The following is a 6962-nucleotide window of genomic DNA, read 5'->3' on the forward strand; positions in this document are numbered from 1 at the left end:
TTTGTGGACAAACTCTTCTCCTTTAATATGGTCCTCAATCCCTCGGTTGTTAGTCTGTTGAGTGACCGGAGGGGAGGACCCTGTACTGGTGGTGTTGGGGCCACTGTCTTCTCTAGAGGAGGCACTAGAGCTGAAGCTGAGGGAGGAGGACGAATCTGAGGGACCGAGATCCTAGACGGATAATTCATCGTCTTGGAGCAAAGCTTTGCTCTCCGGACCTCTAATAGCTGGTCATCCTAAGGTTCAGAGATGGAAGCCTGAGAATCATATGGATCCCCCTTGTTGTCTGATAAGGTGAGGTGTTTCTCGTAGACTCCCTCATTATCGGAGTTGGCCTCTGGTGTCACAACCATGGGCGGCTTGCTCTTGCCTTAACCTTTTCCTCCCTTGGTAGGGAGTTTTGCTGCCTTTTATCGGGATGCAGTTGCATCCTCATCTATAATGACTCCTCGTGTCCGCTTTCGGGGCAGCATGTCTCTTCCAGAAACTTTTGGTCTAGCCATTCATGGAAACAACATAGCAAAACATTAGAAAAATTTCATAAAAAGTGTAGAAATTTAGTTGTAGAAAGACTCGCCGAACCGGTCGGCAAGTCGCCAAACAACTTTGGAGAGCCAGGCCGGGCTCGCCAAAAGTTCCGGAACAAAAATTTTAAGAGTTTAAAGATGTTCGGCGATGTCCAAGGCATTTCGGTGGATCGCCAACACCAATTGGCAAGCTAGAAGTAGCTCACCAAAAGTTACAATGTATCTCAAGGATTTAGGGGCATAGAAGGGCGATCATGAAGGACTTTCGGCTAGCCACGGAGTGAACTCGGCGAGCTCAAGCATATCGACTAAAGTTATAGAACAAATACTCACAAATTAGGGAAATAAAGGGCGATCTAGGGGAGATAGGCAAACCGTCGAACCACTGGCGAGCTCGACCCAACTCGCCAAATGGCCCTAAATGCCAGTTTTCACCCCACTTCTTCAAATTCAAGACCACAACCCACGAAATCATAATTAAACACCTACACTATGAAATTAAAGAAAGACCGATACTACCCATGCCATAGGGGTACACAGACTTCCCATGATTTGGCAAAAAATGGTCGTTTAACTTATTTTACCCTTAAGAATGACGTCAACCTCTCTATCATTGGGCAAAATATAACATTTAGCAAAATTGGGGGCTACTCAGACTTCACCCCACTAGACCCAACACATATTCAACACAACCGAACAATTTAGACTCGTTTTAAACAAGAAACGACACGAGAATCTTGATTAAAGGCCGATTAATACTTATTTCAATTAAAATTAGGCAAACAAAAACTCATATGATGATTACCGAACAATATTCGACAACAAAATACCAATTTCATTAGAGTTGAACCACATATGGATTTCGATGTTCGGAAAACCAACCTTTATGCCGAAAAGAATAGTTGAAATGTTAGGGGGCAATGAATTCCACAATTAATCCGAGCAAAGATCCCAAGTAACATGAGAATAAAAACAAAAAATTACGAAAGATCTAATATCGGGTGAGAAAGTGAGAGAGTTAAAAAGTAGGAAAGTGAAAAGATTTTGAAATTTTAAACTGTTTGGCCTTCCAAGCCTTTCAGTTCGCAGTCCATTCTACAGAGTAATGCGCCGAGTGGTATTTTGGCTCGCTGAGTTTTACACAACTCCCAGAAACTTAGGGGTTCAAACGGCGGAAAAATTTGGGCTCGCCAATCTGTTTGGTGAGTCACCGACTAAGTTTTAAGCTCGCCAAGTTTTGCAGAGTTCCCCATCGAGCTGGGTTGTTCCAATAGGGATCCAAGTCAGGGCTCGCTGACCTCTTCGCCGATTCGCCGACTGGACTTTTGGCTCGCCTAATTGCCTATTTTCCAACACTTTTCACTTTTCAACCTGCAAAATCAACACCCGTTATTCAAAAACAAAATTTAAGACATCAAAGACTTGGGTTTGCAACCAAATAAGCGCCTTATTTAATGTCGTGGAACGACGTGGATACACTTTCAAGGATCATTCTTTGGGTTGGCCAAGGTGTCACCTGGTATGCCCCCTTTTGGCCATGTGTTCAAATGAGAAGAAATTTGACCCATTTGCGTTTCCAATTTCTTAATTGACACTGAATGGGAGGTGACCGTCTGATTAAGTGTAGAGACGTCTTCTTTCATTTCTTTTAAGACTTTGTCCGACCCTTCTATCTTATTGAGAATGTGTGAGAGCTTGTCTTTCGTACAGACAATTTTTGGTTCCTTGGGATTTTGGTGCTCATGGGGTGGGACGTATATGTCCTTGTCACCCTCTCTTTCCTTCCAAGTAGCGTTACGATTACGCCACTCTCTATCACGATCTCTCATTCGATCATCTCTATTCCAACCCGGATTTCCACCCGGCCTTGGGTAGTTTGAACGAAAACCTCTTTGGTTTGTAAGGAAGTTTACTTACTCATTGTACAATGCCTCAAAATGTGCTTCATCTGGGTTTACTCCACCAACACCCACAACATTTACAGTCTTCAAACCACTACCCATCATATTTTTTGAAAAGATATCTAGATGGGTCATAATTTTAGCCATGTTTTGGTATCTCTTGATCCTTCTTGATCTTCTCTTTTTTCATCCTAAAAGTGAGAGGAGAGACTTGGTCTACACGAGTGTACCATGCTCTATTTATCTTGTTTATGCCATCAAGGATTTGAGACGCTACTTAATAGAGTTGTTGCATTATACCTCCGAGAACAAGTTGATTAGCAACTCATTTGTTCACCGAGTCAAGACTTCTATAGAAGTATTGCTGCAATATATGGTTTGGCAGTCCATGAGTCGGACATTGAATACCAACTTCTTAAACCTCAGCCACGTCTAGTGGATTGGTTCACCCTCCAAGCGTTTGAAACATTGGATAATATCTCTGAGCGACATCATCTTTGACGAGGGAAAGAATCTCACATTGAACGTTGATGTAAGTTCAACCCAAGAGGTAATGGAGTCCCTCGGCAACTCAGCTAACCATTTGGTATCTTAACCCATCAAAGAGAATGGAAACAACCTAAGACAGACTAATTCTTGTGATACGTTTTTGAATGAAAACAGACCATAAACATCCACAAAGTTCTGAATATGCTCATGGGGGTCTTCGTGGGCCAGCCCTCTATCTATTTTCGAGGAGTTGTAGCATCGTGCTAGTAACATGGAAGACATCATTCCCCTCAATTGGAGGTAGACGTATTGCACCAACACCACCCAATTGGATTGGGTAATTCACATCGTTCATATTTCCAATATTGTCTTTGTGGCCCACTTGGCTACTATTACTCCCGTTCACGCTTATATCTTCATCTATTCAACACAAACCAAAGTAAGTCGATTCAACTATAACACAAAAATATCACAATCCAACTTCAATACTAGAATTCTAAACAACACAACTCTTCGGCAGCGCCGCCATTTTAATTAATGCTTCAAGTACACCTCATCTGATTCTAGGTGTAAATGATCGTTAACTAGTATAAAACTCAACGAAGAGTTGGGGTTGAACCCACATGGAGTGGTACGTGTGTAAATTCAGTTATGAAGTTATAAAGTGGTCTATTCAGTTATAGGAATAGAATTTATCGAAAAACATTTAAACAATTCTAAGGGGATGACAACGAATGTCAGATGGGGGGTTTGGATTGTCAATTATCAGTACAATACAATCAAACACGAAGCAAATAACAATATAGAGAGGAGTTCAGATGTGATTGATTATAGAAAAATTTCACTAAACGGGTAATTGAAATTACTAATAAATTGCTAAATATCAATGGGTAGGCTAGACTATAAATAAAATAGTTTTCTCTCGAACAACTATAACGATTCAAGTGATTTCTATCGAACATCAACAAGATTAGCAAAAAGGAACAACCCACACCTAAATTCATCTACTCTCTCGATCTAGATAGGTAGAATTGAGATAAGGATTTACTCTTTTGAAATAAACCCATATCAACCCAATAACTAGAATCATCAAATGAAAGCTTTGATTCTAAAGCCTCTTTTTCAAGCAAGCCCATAATTCAAAGTTTGAATTGCATTTACATCTACAATTCTTAGCTTAAAACACAACTATCAATTCAACCCACTTTAATTAAGCATTTAAATCAGTAATTAACATTACCCATAAGCTAATTCATCCCATAATCACATCATCACACCCAAGAACTGGGGTTTTCGCTAAACATCATAAAAAGGTAAAAAAAATTACAAACTCAATTGACCATCAGCTGGGTAATAGTCTCCAAGCCTTTACAATGTTCTAGAATGAGTAAACATTGTAATTTAGTTACCCAAATCCCCCCATCTGACATTAATTGTCAAAACTTTGTCATTTACTTTATTGTTACGAAATGTCTACATCTACAAATGATTAGAACAACATTTTACTTCTTAATCGAATTCTTTAACGTATCACTCCCCGTGGGAACGACCCCAACTCTTAAGTGGGTTTATACTTGTTAGCGATCGCCTACACTTAGAATCGGATGAAGTGTAGTTAAGCGTTATCAATAGGTCTCGTAGATAAGTCCTAAACTTAGAGAAATCTAGGGTGAAAAGTTGAGACCCACGATTGGGACCCATGGCCCATCATTGGGACCACGGCCCATGGGTAGGTCTTTTCATTCGAGGTCTAAAATTATTGGTCTCTGAACTCATCGACGTCCGACAAGGGTTATCCATGAGTTGATCGATGGGCCGTAGGTTGTAGTCGCCAGTGAGCGGATGTTATTTTCTTAATGGTTTTTTGGTCTTTTTCTAATTATTCTAGCCTAATACTATGTCATTTTACCCTTCACCTAAACCTCTATATAAGTACATTTAACCCCAAATTTTTGCAATTGAAATCATTCTCTCAAATTCTTAAAAGAAGAATAAGTCTTCCTCCCCAAAATATTTCTCTCTCTAGGAAACTTGAAGAAACAAGAGTCAACCTAGGGTTTCAAGTCAAGCCTCCAATTCCATCATTGAAGACAAGCTCTTGGCATTGAGGTATGATAGTTTTCATCCATGAGGCCCTTTCCTTCATGGAGTTCCCAAATTCTCCAATTTACAAAGTTAGAAATATCCAATTAAGTTAGGGCTTTCTTCCATGTCATGGGTTCTTTTCAATGTTGATTTACTTTATTGATTTATGAACTTTTATGTATGAATTGATACAATTTAATTATTTTAAGATGAATCCCCATGAACCCATGTCTAACCCATATTTTCTAGATATTGATGATTGAAAGTGGGTTTTAAACTATGAAAGGTCAATTATGAAATTTTGCATGTTTTTTGGTGAAGATTTAGATCCTTCTTTTTAAAGACATATTGCAAACTTTTGTGGTCAGTAAAGATATCAACATGAACACCATACAAGTAATGCCTCTAAATCTTTAAACCAAACACAACCACCTCTAGTTCTAATTCATGGGTAGGATAGTTCTTTTCGTGCACGTTAAGTTCCCTTGAGGCATAGGAAATAACTTTCCCGATTTGCATAAGGAAAATCCTAACCCTATTCTTGAAGCATCACAGTAAACACCATACCCATCAGTTCCTTCCGGTAAAGTAAACACATAATCAGAAATAAATCTATATTTCAATTCCTGTAAACTCTTTTTGCATGCATCCGACCAAAAGAATGACTTTCTTTTGAGTCAATGTCGTCAATGGAGAGGAAATCGAGGAAAACACCCGATGAGTAGGGGATTTCAACTCATTTAGGGCTTAATATTCAGGAACTTAGTGTCATCAATTCCTATTTTATGCTTATAACTGATGTTAGTATGTTAATATGCAACAATGAAAGCAAAATAGTAAGGCTAAAAAAGTAGAAGGAAAGCAAAGATGGTACTCGCCAAAGCCACTCGGTATTCGCCGAGTGGAACTCTATCTCACCTAAAGATCTAGCATGAAAGCCTATCGACAAAATCAACTTGGTGATCAAACAAGTGATTCGGCGACACGCCGAAGAGATCGGCGATGCCAATTTAGCTCGCCAAATGTTACAGAAAGAAGTGGTGAAAATCCATGATAAGAAGGAGAGAAGAGCAACACTCGGTGCATCACTGACCATTTCATTGAATCCCGACTCACTTCGTTGAAAGTTGCAGAACGAATTAGTGAAAAGAAACGCCAAAAAGGTGAGAAGAGGAGCACTCGGCACATCGCCGACCAGTTCGGCGAGCCCAGCATACTTCGCCGAGTTGACTCTGTTGTCAAATTCTGGGAACGTATAAATGTAATTTTCAACAGAAGAGAAGGAGTTGCCACATTGTTCACTTTTGGGTTTTTGAGAATTTACATTCTAGAACATTGTTTTTATATTTTTGAGTAGAGATTTATGGATTAGGAGACTTTTAGCCTAATTTCTAGCATATGGAGACTTGCAAATTGTTGTCTAACCTAATGGAAAACATCATTGGTAACAAATTTCTTGTTCTTTACTATATTTGGCTAAAACCCCTATTCTTGGGGGTGTGATTATGTAGTTGAATGCAATAATTAGCTAATTGGGTGTTGTTAGTTACTGATTTTATTTTTGATTTGAAGTGGGTTCAATTAATTGTTTATGTTTTAATTGAGAAATTATAGTTGCAAATGCAAATCTAGCTTAGTAATCGATGTTTGCTTGAGAAATAAGTGTTAGAGTCAAATTATTAGTTGATGATTGTATTGATGGCATTGTTATAAATAGATCTTGAGAAAGTTGGTTTGAATGAAAGCATATAAATCTAGCTTGAAAAATTGGATTAATTAAGGTATTGGGTTGTTCGATCGCGTTTTGACTATTGAGGTTCGAAAGAACTCACTTGATTCGCAATAGTTGATTGAGAAATGGATATTGCACTCTTAACCTAGCCTACCAACCAAGATTCAACATCTTTGAGTAACTAGTAGTCACCCATTACGCGAAATTAGCATTAAACTTATCACACTT

Source organism: Solanum tuberosum, unplaced genomic scaffold (genome assembly GCF_000226075.1).
Source record: "Solanum tuberosum cultivar DM 1-3 516 R44 unplaced genomic scaffold, SolTub_3.0 scf00057, whole genome shotgun sequence".
NCBI lineage: Eukaryota > Viridiplantae > Streptophyta > Magnoliopsida > Solanales > Solanaceae > Solanum > Solanum tuberosum.